We start from the raw sequence: 15,012 nt of genomic DNA on the forward strand, positions 1-15,012 counted from the left end.
GAAGGCACGTTATGAGCCTGTTTATAATCCCACATGGACAAACTATCTTCTAAAAATGCCCCGTCCCAGCCAACGGAGAGCAGGAGAGCAGGGTGTGGCTCATACAACCACGACAGGGCAGGTGGGCACACAGTGCAGGTGCAGGGATCCGAATAGCACTAAAGGTCAGCTAAAGAGCAAGGAAGTGCTGGGCAGGGAAATCAGTGGGGCAGGTTCCTGGGGCAGCTCAGAGGCTGAGGCGTCAGGAGGCAGGAAATGAACAACAAACGTGGACATCCTTATCAAAGCTGAGATCCCTACAGGTATGTTGCTGGGACTCATCTTGCACTAGGGATGACAGGGCTCTTTCTAGCAACCCACATAATAAATGGTCCCACGGAGGAGCCTGGGTCGGATGCAAACAGAGCCCCGTGCCTGCGGCCACGTTCTGTGTCCCTTACCACTTCCCACAGACTGTCACGCGTGGCCGCCATTTTTCCAACTTCGTTCTCCTCCTGCCAGCCCACCAGGTCTGACAACAGGCACCGCTGCTCCTTGTGACCGTGGTCCAGGCCCTTGCACAGCAGGTGCTCAACCCAGGGCCGGGGAATAATGTCCACACATACTGAGCAGGGAACGGCTCCAAGGACCCAACCACATTTTTATTATTTGTGGTCTTCAGAGTCCTGGCTACAGAGACCACTGGCCTGTAGAATCCAAGAAGAATACCATTGACCTGGAAGGTGTCACCATGCCACCCTGGTCCCAGCCTGAATCAAGGGGAACCCTCAGGAAGGCATTACGATGCCACATCTCGCTGCCTTTCCCCGTTCCCTCCTTCTCCATGGGCAGAAGGAGAACCTCCCATCCACTCATGCCATGCATTCACTAAATAGTTCCTGAGCACCTACTGGGGGCCAGAGGCTCAGCTACGTCCTTTGGCTACACCGATGAATGAACAGGATACACAGACCTGCCTCCACGGCAGAGCTCGCAGAGAATACAAGTGGACAGATCAACAAGGTATTTTAAGATGGCGACAATGTCCTAACCAGAACCAGAGTGATTGAAAAAAGGCGACTTTCTATAAGATGCTCAGGTAAGCCTGTGACAGGAGGTGACAAGTGAGCGGAGACCGAGGAGCTGCTGGAATGCACCAGAGCAAGAGGGTCCTGAGGACAGTCAGAGGGCAGGGGCAGAGGCATCTGAGACCCGTCCACTGGGCCAAATGGAAGCCCTCAGCACGAAGGAAAGGACTTTCTACAAGTATATGGCCTTTGACTCTCACTCTAAGTACCAGATAACAGAGGCAGCTTTTCTGCCCCCGAGTTCATTTCCAAGTATGAGGCAATATTAGACATTCGAGGGTCATTAATATCTTTTAACAAGGTGCCCCTTAAATCCCCCTGACATGTCTTTCCACCAGGCGAGAAGCCTCCGCCTTGGGGAAGACTCAGAAGAAGGGAAGAGGGACCCTCATGCTCCTCGCACACCCCTACATCCTGTTCCCAAGACCCTCGAGCACGGATGTGAGAAGGGCAGGCCCCGTCCCAGTGCCCGGGTCAGGCTTAGTGGGCACTCAGGAGAGGGATGAACAGATGGCCCCTGGCTCTGCACACTGAACCCCTTCCCACACCAGCCCTCCCCCTCCCCCGCACCGAACGCGGTAGAGAGGCGGGCCTGGGTGAGAGAGGTCCTGAGGCACATGGCGACGTCCTTGGGGACGAGAGACAGAGGCACACACTCAGGGAAGGGCCCAAACAGCAGAGCGCCGGTGCAGATGCTGGCAGTGCGGGCCGGGCTGGGGGAGCCCCGCCAGGGGGCACTGTACAGTCCTGGTGTGAAGCAGGGTAGCGCAAGGAGCCAAGCAAGGGCTTTGAGCAGATGAAGAACAGGAGACCAGCCCTCGGGAGAGGTTAGGGTACGGGGCTTGGGTTTTACGAAGCCCAGGAAAATCAACAACAGCACCCGGGACTTGCGTGTTTCCACGTGCCAGGAATAACTCTGCCAAGCACTTTATAAACATGACTTCCTTTAATCCCTGCGGAAGCACGCAAGGTAAGAGCTGTAGGGATCTGTTTTCTGGCCGAGGTCATATTGCCAGGAGAAGGCAAACCCTGACCACCGCTGTGTTACGACCTAGGGTTCCTCTGCCTCGGCACGACAGACTTCCAGCCTGAGTGATTCTCTGTGATGGGGGCTGCGCACCGTGGGATGGTCAGCAGCCTCCCTGGCCTCCACCCCCTAGATGCCTGCAGACATCCCCAGGTGTCCCGTGGGGAGGGGACAGCCCCCTGGTCGAGAACCACTGGTCTAAACCAGTGCTCTGTGTTCGTCGGCCCCAGAGAGAGAGTCTGGGCCAGGGTGAATGAAGAGCTGAGACCATACTTACTTGAAGGCTCTCGGAGGCTGGGGAGGAAATTAATTCGGCAGGGAGCAGATTCCACACATCAGGTGGGTTGAGGCGTCTACAGCACTGTCAAAGATCTCTGGAGGCTGCGGGAGGCTTGCGTCCGCGCTGATGTGACAGGCTCTAAAACAAAAAGATGTCAAGGGAGTGAGCGGTGACCCTGAAGATCGGGATGCAAATGAAGTCTGCCGGCCGCAAGGAAAGAAGGACGTGACGTGTCAGAAGACACTACGTCAGAGACCGAGAGAAGGAAAGGTTGGGAAGAGACCGATGTCCAACCACAGAAGGAGAGAAGCGCCATGCTGTGCCGCCAACGGGAAGGGCGGGAACCTGTGCGAACGGCCGACTGAATGTGACCGCGAAGCCAGAACGAAGGTAGAGCTGACTTCCACAGGTACTTACTTAAGAGACACACGTGCTTATAAATACCTGTGGCCGTGTGGCCTCAGACGGAGCTCTCAGGATGAGAAGTGTGGTGTCCCAAACTTACCTGCGGCCACCCAGGGCTGACGGCAAGCAGGAGCTCAGCACCTCACCTTGACCGGAGAGGGGCCCAGAGGAGCAGGTGGTCAGGACTCCCCACGAGCCGACACCCTTGACCCGCCACCCGGCCCTGCGCCACCCACCCCGCCCACACACCCAGACCAGCGGCTCTGCCCTCCGGAAGCACCAGCTTCTTGCCCGCTGGGAGCCCCGTGCTCAGCCGCCTGCCCAGCCCTCAAGTTCAGCCAGCGCCTGGCTTCCTGAGGAACAGCGGGCAAGCCCAGCACCCCGGCATCAGCCGCTCTCCCCGAATGTTTTCTTTCAGCGTAAAAGAGAAAGCGACTCCTTCTTTTCCGGTGAATTTTCCAGGAAAGAGTCACCGTTTTCCTGGCTCCTCTCTCCTCTGTGGAAGCCTGGGAGCTCTTTACCTTTCTTCGCAGAACCCGGTGCTATTTATTCCTTCCAAGCAAGTGTTACACAAACAGTTCCCTCCAGCTGTATTTACTGTGCTCACAAGCCGTTGCTTGGACTGGGGAAATCTGAACCTGTGAATTCGTTTTGCAAAGCAGACGGATGTAATAGTTACAATGTTCCTGCCTCCGACGGAAATGTTTAGCTTAAATAAGAGAATGAGGCTGGCAGAGTTTCTACGTGAATGGGACCACCACCTGGTTTTTGGTGGAAAAGAAGCCACCGCTGGTAAGAGCTGGTGTCGCCAGGGCAGGGTGCCGTGTTTGAGTTAAGAGGGACAGATGTCGGCGGAAATCTTCCAGGGGGAGAAAGAGCTGTGACTTGGGCCCTTCTCTGCAGTCCCTACAAGGCCGCTGTTCCATCTGCCGTGACCGCACCACTGACTCAGGGCAGACGTGACCCAATGAACACGGTGCAATCATACCCCTATTATTTTTCCGTATCTCCAATTTATTCAGGGAGCAGGAGAGATATTTAACAATTACTTAGCAGCCTTCTTTACAAAACGAGAGGATGAATACAGATAACGCTGGAAAAGATTATTGAGAGCAGAATATTGAATTATCTGCGGATGGGAGCGAGTGCATGAATAATGCATTCTCCGCACCTCAGGTATCAGGGGCATCAGCCCCTCGCGGGTGTCCGAGGCCAGGCTGCTGGGCGGAGCATGGGCGGGGGGACGGCAGGGCGAAATGCTGACATCTCGGCTCTCCCCGTTTTGCAAAGAGCGCAGAGCTGCACACAGAACGTGCCGCGCAGAAGCGGTTGCACGTCAACCTCTGTGCTTCTCTGCAGAGCGTATTTAATTTCTGCATGGCTGTGGACGGTACTCAGTAATGAAGTCATTAAATGCAAGAGGGGTGGAGAGAGAACTGTCTTCCAACCTTCTCCATTAAATTCAGGTACTTTGGCACATCTCTAATTAAGATCGGGAGGCTTGAGTTCCAATTGACAAAGCACTCCATCCCCATGATACGCAGTCAAGAGTGCTCGAGGGCAGAGCTAATACAGTGAGCGGGTAATGGCTTGGGTAATTCCAATAAAGATTTCCAGTTACACTAGATTCTGGAGGTTAACCGGCACTACCCAGAGAAGGAGCCCGTTTCTGGGTGTGTGGCCAGGCGCCTCCCAGACTTCATGGCTCAGAAAGCTGCCCGGAACCCGAGGACACTGCCCTAGAACCCTTGTGCTCAGGACCCCCTCTTTCCAAAAGGGCAGTGTCTCTCCTCGGAGCTCCGAGATCCGCAGCATAAAATATTCCCAACTGGATTCACTCAGGGGAACAGAAAATAGTCTTGTCAAATCTGTGGGAAAACGGTGGCCAGGTAATTCCTGAGGGAGGGGGATTACATTGTTTTATTTTCCATTCATTTAGAAATTTGGAGAAAACATTTTGACATTTGCTGATTATCCCACTTTTCCCCTGAGGAACTGAGCTGGAGAGCATTAATTTTAGATCCGTATCTAAGAAACACATCTGACATGTGAGTGGGGGAGCAGGGGGTGGGGACGAGGCAGAGGACATGGGGTGTTCTGGCTATTGTAGCTTCAAGAAAGCAAGCACTTCTATTTGGGACCAGGAGAGGCACAGAGCCCTGGAGAATGGGGGGTGGGGAGGCCTGTGAACACAGGAAGGTTCCTCGGCCACCAGGGGTCACTCTCCACACCCATTGGCTTCCACCCATAGGTGCCCTGCCTCGCAAGGCCAGCAAGCCAACTTACCTGCCCACCTGCAAGAGACAGACACCTGTCCAGGTGAGAAACTAACTCATGGTGGGCACCAAATCAGTCCTGCCCTGACAGTCCTTTTTCAAAAGACCAGGCACCATGTAAGTCACAAAAGGCCAGGTTTTCATAAATTGTCCTTCCAGATGGTTTCTGGTGATGGCCAACATGGAAGTCATTTGCTGGCATTAAGTCTCGCTCCACAGTGTGAATACGGCTTGTCTCTGCACCTTTGGATACTCCAACAGAACCCAGACAGATTCCCACTTGGGCTGTAAACTGCTGTTAGGCCAAGTGGCCTTAAAAATCTCCATTAAAGCATATTCCTGAATTCTGTGCAGCTTTGATAGCCACATTATTTTCACTGGAGGGATTGCCATCTGTCAATTTTTTTAATGTGGAGTTCTAGAAGTTTATTTCACAAAAGACTTGTTACATGTCTATATCTGCCGACTGCTTTTAAGATAAATTTATGAGAAAATTTAAAAATTAACATTACCACATCCAGAAGTCTTCCTTCACTGCTTAAAGCAATTCAGCGAAATAGTCTGTGATGAGTATAAATAACGAAAACCATGCACAAACGTTTAGAGCAAACAGGTGAGAGCCTTCCCTGACCCATGTCCCAGGCCGGCCCTGTCCCACCCCCCCGGGGTGGGGGGGGAGGGGCAGGAAGTGTCTGGTTTGCAAATTTTTTCAAGCCAAGTTTAAAAGTTACACTTTTGTCATGAGAAAAGAAGTGGTTTTAATAAGACATTTTAGAATTTAATAAAGTAACCAAGAAAGCAAGTAATAAAAGCAAGAGAAAGAAAATCTTGATAAAATTATCCCAATGAACATGACCACAGCAGGAATTAATCTCAAACCTACAAAGGAGGCACCGAAGCCACAGCACACAGCCCCTCTCCGGCAAAGACTAATGAATCCCCACTCCAAGGAACAATAGACGGCGGTTTCTGCGAGAAGCATCGGTATGTTAAATAGACAGTCAGATGAAAATCTTATCACATGGGGGAAAAAAGATTATGGGGAGAGAAGAAAATGCAAAATGAACAAGAAGCAAATAAAAATGGATCGGCGGCTGGTTCTACCATTCTGGAAAACCGAGTCCTCTCTGCTTTCGGTGGCGGCTGAATTTACAAGGAATTGCCTCCTTTAGGCATAATTTCCCAAGAAGGTTCTGGGGGAAACACCAGGCACATTCTTTGTCTGACGGCAAAAATGGATCCTGCTGGGCCCTCCTCGGGACACACCTGCTGGGTGTGAGGACCCTGGCTCACGCGGAGACGGACGCGGAGCCCAGGCCTCCAGCCCCCGCACCTCAGCGCTGCTCTGCAACCTGGCACTGGTCATGACACAGAACTGGAGGTCACCCAGATTTGGGTTCAAATCCCAGCTATTCCTCACAGAAGCTACAACACTCGGCAACATACTTAAAGTCTATGACACTTGATTTACACACACACACACACACACACACACACACACACACACACACACACAAACTAAGGATTAAGTACGGCATTCTGGGGAAGGTGCCTAGAATAAATACCCAACTACTAGTAGATAATGTAGTTAATGAAGAACACTGAGGTATGAAAATATGGCAGAACAGAGATTCTTAAAAGAAAAGCCCAAACGCTATTCTCCCCTGTCCCTATGCACTGGCTAAGCACTAAGGAACAGTCTGGCTTTATGGTTTAGCGATTGATTCATCAGTTGATTGCTAATGAGCGTGGTGATGCCACCCTAACAGCCAAGCATTAACTGAGCAGTTGCTGTGAGCTAGACTGTGTCCTCCACACCTGACAAGCATTATCTCCAACCCAATGGGATAGACACCTTCATGGATCCTACCTCCTGACAAGAAAGCCAAGGGTAAGAGAGGTCAATTTACCCAAGTTAAGCTGCTTCGGGGATTCCAGGGCCCAAACGCTTCCCCTTGACCCCAAACCACCCCACGTACGTACCAAGTTTATCCAAGGACCGCCATGAGCTTGAGCCAGGCACACGGGCCTTGATCCTGGCAATGCGGATATCAGAGCCGGCACACGTGGCTGTGGCCAGATGGCAGGAGGGGCCACAGGTGAGCTTAGCTGGCACCACTGCAGGGAGGTGCCCTGGACCCTGTCTGGAGAAGGCCCATCACTACCTCCGTTTTTCTCCCTTCCAGCAAAATTACTGTGATGTTTCTGTTCCCCTGGTTTGGCCCATCTTTCCCACGAGCCCACACCTACCCCTACCCCCGGTGCTCCCACCCTGTGGCACACTGCGGGTCTCCACTGATGACCATGAGACAGACCAGTGGCTGCCTGAGCCCCTTCTCAGTCCATGGCTCTGCCCTGCTCCTCAGCCCCGGTCTTAGGTCCTCACCTCACGCTGGATTTGCGGGGCCATGCATCTGTCCTAGCTGCAGGACGTGTGACCTGGGCCCCATCCATGGCAGTAGCATGGCCCACAGTAGCTGGGGCAGGGGGAATTGCCAGGCCTGGGCGGGCTCCTGTGTGCATGGCCTGTGATCGCAAGTCTTGGACTGTCCCAGGGGATTCTGTGAGCTCACCAGAGTCCTTCAACGGGCTCATGGTCATTGAAACGAGCCACGAGCTGGAGTGGGGTCTGCTGTTTGCAACCAAGAACCATGAGCAAGATGGGGAAGTAAAGGAGATGTTCCATAAAGATAACAGGGAACTAGGTGGGGTGGAGAGGGAGGGAGGGAGGGAGGGAAAGTTGGCAGCCTTTGTCAGACAAAATCTAGTTGTTAAACCTTTCCTGTGATCCTGTGTGTGTGTTTCCTTTCACCAAAGCCTCACATCTTTCCTGGTATATTTTCATGGGAGGCTGCTATCCAGGCTTAACCCTGATTTTTGTCCTCTACAAAAACAGTAGTTTACAATGCACGCATGGACTTTCTTGGCAATAAGAATTCTTGGCAATGGCAAGAAAGAGGTTTTATTTTTCCCCTTGGGCTGTGCTTGGGCACGTAGGAAGGGAAGCAGGTGGGTCTCCCAGGGAGACTGAGCAAGGAAAACGGATGATTTCAGGGTCACTGGAGGGTGCCCTCTGACCCCACACCACATAACGCACCTGCCACTCTGGCTTAGTGGGTCCCGGCCTTCCCGCTCCAGGGACAGAATCTGTTGGAATCAAGTTGCCCTATTTAAGGAAATGGTGTTTGACTACAGAGACCTCCAGGTCTCTGGAGGGGGCTCTTCAGGCAGGGGCGAGGGCAAGGGCTGAAGCAGATGAGGGGGATAAAGAGGGCACAGAAGCCGACACCGCTTCCAGGGCGGCCCTTCCGACCCACCCATGGGAAGGGTGAGAGGTAAAACCTCCCACACAGCCTGCTGGTGGCACAAGGAAGCTGTCACTCCAAAGGTGAGGCTGTGCCCCACCGAGCTTCCAGAATCACAGCAAGAACAGAGACTCCTGCCCTCAGGACTGAAGAGTAATTTGTTAATGGAGCACCATGCGGGGGGTCTGCCCTCTGGACGGGTGCACGCAATTAGTTACCATGCAGGTAGCAACTATCAAACTCTTATTAAAATGTGGCTCTGCACCACCCCCCTCCCCAAGCGCCCCCGACTCCACGTGCCCAGCAGGCCAGCTCTCAGGGACACCCCAGCTCATTTATCCTCCAAGTCCAAGCAGCAGATGGGGGCAGGAGGCAGGATGAGCTGGGGCATCGCGATTGTGGGTGGGGGAGACCACACTGGACATGATAAAAATACATTAGTTCCAGGTTTCATTTTTGTCGCTGCAGAAAATCTTCATTATCCTCTTGTCCAAGGCCCTGGTGGTTTCCAGAAGGATCCTGAGGTGGGGAGGGTTTCTCCTCTAAGGCAGGAGGAGGAGTGTATGTTGAGTGGCTGAAAATCCCAACAATGAGCCTTGGGGTCCACACTTGGCTCTTTACACTGTAACCTGCCCACGTGCACCGCAGACTCATGGCAACAAGGTCTTGCCCCTGAGCCTCTGATGTGGGTGAGGCCAATGCCCAGATACCCGGGATCAGTGCCTTCTCCAGGAAAGGCTGCTGCGCACAGACCCACGGTTTCCCTCCACACCCTGCGCTTGCCCCGCACACCACGCCAGGCCCTCCTCTGCCCATCAGCACACAGCGCCAGGCCTGCAGCACAGAAGGGCCCACCCACGGCCAGCTCACAGCCAGGCTGAGGAGCACGTCCAGAGGCCTCTACCCAGAGGGCAGGGCATGGTGGCCACAGGGAAAAGGGTGGGTGGTGGGTGCAGAAAGGGCTCTGGAGGCCAGGCGCCTGGAGGCCAGACCTGCCAGCAATATTCAGCTGAGGGCAAGAGAGGGGACGGGAGGAGCCAAGAGTAGCCCTGGAAGGTGGGCAGGTGAGCAGGGCAGTGACAAGAGCCAGGGGGCCCTGCACTGATGTACTTACTGTACATGGGGCTCTTTTAACAGACCACACGCTCACGGAGGGCAGGCCTTGTAGGATTCATTTAAATGAATAGCTCCCATGCCTGGAGCAGGGCCTGCCCAGTTCAGTGAGAAAGCTGAACTTGAAAAACTAGCAGGGGTCCCCATGAGCCATCTGTATACGCCTAATGAATGCTGTCTTGTCCCCACCGTCCCCATCAGCCCATCCACCAATGGCCCTGAGCATTAGGAAAGTGGGTGAGAGACACTGAGAAGCAGGTCTCCTGGGGCATCTGGGTGGCTCAGTCCATTAAGCCACCGACTCTTGATTTCGGCTTAGGTCATCATCTCACGGTTTGAGCCCCACGTCAGGCGCTCTGCTCACAGCTCAGAGCCTGCTTGGGATTCTGTCTCTCTCTCTTCCCCTCCCGCTCTCACTGTCTCTCTCTCTCTCTCTCTCTCTCTCTCTCTCCTCTCTCTCTCTCTCTCTCCCCCCAAATAAGCAAACTTTAAAAAAATAAATAAAAGAAGCAGGTCTCCGGTAAGTTGATGCCATTCAGAGCCCACCTACCCACTGCTCTGGCTCAGGCTGGTTCAGAACCTGTAGGCCCAAGGGAATCACAGCTGAGGGGATGATACGAACAGGAGCCCCTGAAGCAGCTGGCGGGAGGGGCAGGGAGGGGGTGTGATTAGGAACCATGCTCATGGATCTCACATTTGGGTCCTCCAGTGCCCCTGCTGAGGCGTCCCCTGGGATCGCCGTCAAGGCGCTGAGGAAGTCCCCAGGGCAAGCGTGCACACGGGCCCGCCACAGACATCTGTCACAGTGGATCCATAGGAACAGCAATTGAATCAGACGCCCCACCATCCTCTCGCCGTGGTGGGTAATCAGGCCCCCCTGCCCTGCCATGTAGTGGGTCCAGGAACCTCCCTAAGGGGTGGGGGCCTCCTAAGAAAGGGACCTGAGGCTGACAGGCACTCGTCAGCACACTTTACAAACCCAAGACTCAGGGCGGGCGGCACTGGTAATATAACCCCTCATTCCCATGTACAGATTGTAAGACTTGGCTGCCCAATCTCGGTCTCCTTGACTCCAACATCAAGACGTCGTTAACTCCCGGCTCGCCAGTGTCCGATGAGTGCTGGGCAGTGGTGTGAATGTTCTGGATGATTTCCGAGGGACTGAACAAATCAAGGGGGTCACCAGGGAATGTCTGGGGCAAAAGCAAACTGGCAGCAGCACCCAGAGAACTTTCAAGTCAAAATAAAGAGGTTTCTTTGCTCTCCAGGCACCTGCTGAGTGCCCCTTACCTGCCTGGTCCCCACACAGTGTCCTGCATCGGCTAAAACACAAACTGCAGGGTCAGACCCAGGTTCGAATCCCAGCTCCACCACTAACCAGCTGTGTCACTTGGGAAATGGCTCACCATCCCCAGTGTCAGTTTCCCCAATTATAAAAAGGGAACCACATTCTTAATAGGATTCCTATAAAGATTAAATGAAGCAAAGAACATGCCATGTTTAGCTGGGGTCTAGAGTCAGCAATGGGGTCATCTGGGGCCAGAAGAGCCTGTTTGGGGCATCTGACCTGGGCACTGAGGAATGTTTGGAACATCCTTGGCCTGTACCCAGTAGATGCCAGGAGTACACACAGGTGCACACGCACACACGCATACACACACGTGCAGGCACATGTGCACACACACACAGTGGTGACAACCACAAATGTCCCCAGACATTGTCGAGTGTCAGCCGGGGGGGCAGAATCACCTCTGGTTGAGAAGCATGGCCTCCTTCAGCATTATTTCCTGCTGGTCCTCATGCAGTGACCAATCAGAAGCACAGATGAGGGGCACAGACACTCGGGCCACAGCTCCCTCGGGAGGGTAACACAGAAGCTGAAGTCGGTGGGAGTTACTCTGACCCCCTGGATGACCGTGGTACGTATCACTCTCCTAGCCCCAAAACCCGCTTCTCACATCAGTGTGGCTACCGCCGAGCCCCTGCCCGTGTGGCCAAGCGGTGCTCCCCCTGCTGCCTCCAACATCCAGGCCTGTCCCTGCCACTCCTGCCCCGTCCCCCCACGGCCCTCCACTCCTCCCCAGAGATGCCTCACAACCACGGCTGCAGCCCTGCCGTCTGCCGGGAGCTCGCAGGACACAGGGCTGGTCCCTACTTCCTTCTGGGCTCTGCTCACCCCACACCCTTCCAGGAAGACCTTTCTGACCTAATCTAGAGCCCCTCTCTCCAGCCCTAGGCTTGCTTATTTTTACAGCATGAATCCTGCTGCATGGACCTCAGGATTCTGCTTACTGGTCTCCTGTCGTCTCGGACCTGGAACAGGGGCCCCCGTGGGCTGCCGTTTTATTTGTAGCTCCAGCCCGACTGCCTGGCTCTTAAAAAGCAGCTCAACAATATTTGCCGAACAGATCGAGGACTAAGATTGGCCAGAGTCCACTGGGGCCAGAAAAGGGAGTGTGGGCCCCCCAGACGCACTCACAGGATTGATCTGATTCTATAGACGGCGGGTGGGCTCATTGTCGATTTGCCCAAAGCCAGTGAATGAGGTGGAAGAGGCTGTGACCCCCCTGCAAGGAGAGGACCCCGAGTTGGCCTCCCCAAAGCACAGCCTTTCCCGACATGGAGAAAAGACCTGACTTCACAAATCAAAAGGAACAGCAGAAATCTAAAACCCTAGTATAGAGTGGCCATACCCTGCTCGCCCTCCCCTACTGCTCTTGAGATACTTTTACATCAATCCACTTAAGTGCAGCGCCTACCCGACCTTCCCCACAAAGACCTTCCCTGCAGCCTGAGAAGCTCCCCACTGGCGGGCCTTGGAGAGGACCCCAAGGGGCGGGCCCCATCAGCTTGTTTACGGATCCCTAAGAGTCTTCATTCTGCTTTTATTTTCTGTGTCTCTAGCTGCCTTTCACCTCCTATCGACCTCCTGTGGCCACACGGAAGCACCCCGTTCCCGGGGGCTGCGGGCTCCCCACCCCACACAAACCCAGCTTCCAATGGGACCCAGACCCTCCCTGACCGCAGCCTCAAAGGGACACTAAGAAAGGAAGTTTCCAGCATGATGCAGTCACAACGGACAGGACGCTTTGCTCCCGGTACGGTTCTACCTCCTGTCATTTCTGACACGGGCCTGTCGGCAGCACCACAATCCCTGGGTGAACGCCTGGCCCACGCCTACCCACCACCCCCCCACAATGAAAGCAGCAGCCAGGTGGCCCTCTCCTCCCACAGCACATCTTCCCAAGGGTCTGGGATCACACCACCCTCCCCCTGCCCGGCCCCCTCAGTCGACCCAGAAAATGAAGTGTGTGCCACGGCATCATGCAAAAGGGCTGGACAGACCAGATCTGGACAATACGCCTGGGAAGATATGGCTTAAAAGCGGGCAGGGCGGGACCCTCCTGATCTGTCTGGGGACCCTGGGGGTGCACCAAGTGTCAGCGTTGGCACAGCTAGCGGAAAACAAGGCCGTGTGAATGAAGAGGAAACAAACAGCTGTGCATGGTTCCAAGCATGAGTTCCAAGGGGGTGGAGCACAAGGCGGGTGTTGGAGACTGAGCTTCTTGGACAATCTAAGGACTCTGCCAGGTGGGGGTGGGGCAGCAGACTGGGCAGGAGGGGTGGGGGAGCTGGTCTCCCATGGGATGCAGGGGACACTGTGTGTGTGTGTTCCCGGGCCTCACTAACTGGTCACTAACTTCCTTTTCCTTTTATCTTGCAATCACTGTCGAAGCTACAAAAGACTGCGAGAATAGTAAAGGAACCCCCATATACCTTTTACCCCGTTTCACTAACACTTCACTTGGCCAGGTTTTACGTATGTACATACGTATGCGCGTGCACTCGTATGTAAAGTAAAACCTTGGTTTTTGAGCATAACTCATTCCAGAAACATGCTTGTAATCCAAAACACTCATGTATCAAAGCAAATTTCAAGAACCACTGGCTCAGTTGTGACCACGTGACGTTCAGCATCATGTACGACTCATACTGCAAGACATCGCTCCTTCGTCAAGTTAAAGTTTATTAGAAATGTTTGCTCGTCTCATGGAACACTTGCAGAGCAAATTACTCGCAATCCAAGGTTTTACTGTATTTCTAAATCATTTCAAAGTGGGTTGCACACACCATGCCCTTTTGTCCGTTATGCTCAGGGTCTACACCCTGAGGACAAAACCATTCTCTCACATATTCACAAGTCAGTGACCAGCCTCAGGAAACAGAACACCAGTACAACACCGTAATCTAAACCATCGGTCATATTCCAATGTCATCAACTGTCCCAAAAATGTCCTTATTAAACTTTGTTCCTGCACAGGATGTATTCCAAGATCACTAACTGTATTCTGTGGTCACCTCTATTTACCTTCTATTCTGGAACATTCCTTGGCCTTGGTCATTTATGCCACAGAAGTTTCGAGGAACAGAGGCCTGTTTGTTACTTTCAGGCTGTGCATCAGTTTGGGTTTCCCTGTTGTTCCTTCATGTTCATATGATGGTGGATAGACACCCCTCCAGTGGCCTTAGTGACAGAGTCAAAACCCCCAAAAACACCCAGGCATTTCTGAGTCTCAAAAGGGCTTCTTCCCGTGTGCCTGTCTACCACGTCCTGCCACTGCTGGTCTTCCATCCATCTTGGATCCCACCTGACCATGCTGGTGGCCTAGGAATCCACTTGGAGAAGCCACCAAAGGGCTGCCATGGCCCCTGAGAGGATGCAGAGCCCTGCTCTCTTCCATCAGCCTCTTTGGGGAGGCTCAGCTCCTGACAGAGGTGAGGAGGTGAGGGGAGAGTCTTGCCCTTGCCAGTGTCTGGGCCTGAAGCTCCGACACTTGGGCTGAACAGAGGGTAGGCTCCCCCGGGGTTGATCCCACCGGCTGCTCCCACAGAGACTCCTGCCTGGTCTGAGGGCTAGGGCCAGCTCCTCACAGACAGAGCCCTCTTCTTCCCTCCCCTGCTCTCCCAGGCGGTCAGCTTTTATAGGACACTCTCATACTCCTCCTCCAGGACTCCTGTTAGTGGGCACAGACATTCCACTATCAACACTATGGTCAGGACTTCTGGTCCCCAAGTTGCAAGGAGGCCGGGAAGCAAGGCAGGAGCAGCCCACAGGGTGCCCCACCCACACCCCCTCCTGCCAAGGCTGCTGCCTACAAGGCATCTCTGCCCCAGCATCAACCATGGAGGGTGGGCTCAGTGCACACCCATGCCCCAGTCCTCTGCCCCCACTAGGCAACGCTGAGGCGTTTCCTACACTGTCCCCACCCTGTCCCCACGGTCTCTCAGAGGAGCCGCACACCCTTTACTGGCCCCCATCCTGCCCTGCTCCCTTACGAGCATTAACATCACTCAAATCTTGTCTCAGGACAAGTCCCAAACTCAGAGCCCCTCCCTCCAGAGAAAGGTCCCTCAGGGTCTTCGGTGGCCATGCCTGACGTGGCCTAAGCCTCAGAGAGACACCGGCTGAGCCTTCTTGCGCAGACTGCCAGACAACAAAAATGCAACTGAGCAGATTTTAAAGATCTGATTGGCTTTA

At 53.9% G+C, this 15,012-nt stretch overlaps 1 long non-coding RNA gene across 1 annotated transcript in view; it reads right to left on the reverse strand.

Annotated features, from left to right (window-relative positions):
- Positions 1-15,012, reverse strand: part of LOC128773439 (uncharacterized) — a 116,053-nt gene that overhangs the window by 32,495 nt on the left and 68,546 nt on the right. The window contains exon 2 of the long non-coding RNA XR_008417673.1: positions 2,372-2,512. This is a non-coding gene — a long non-coding RNA (uncharacterized LOC128773439). The remainder of the gene's footprint in view (positions 1-2,371; positions 2,513-15,012) is intronic.

This window comes from Panthera pardus, unplaced genomic scaffold, assembly GCF_024362965.1.
Source record: "Panthera pardus isolate Hobbes unplaced genomic scaffold, ASM2436296v1 HiC_scaffold_25, whole genome shotgun sequence".
Lineage (NCBI taxonomy): Eukaryota > Metazoa > Chordata > Mammalia > Carnivora > Felidae > Panthera > Panthera pardus.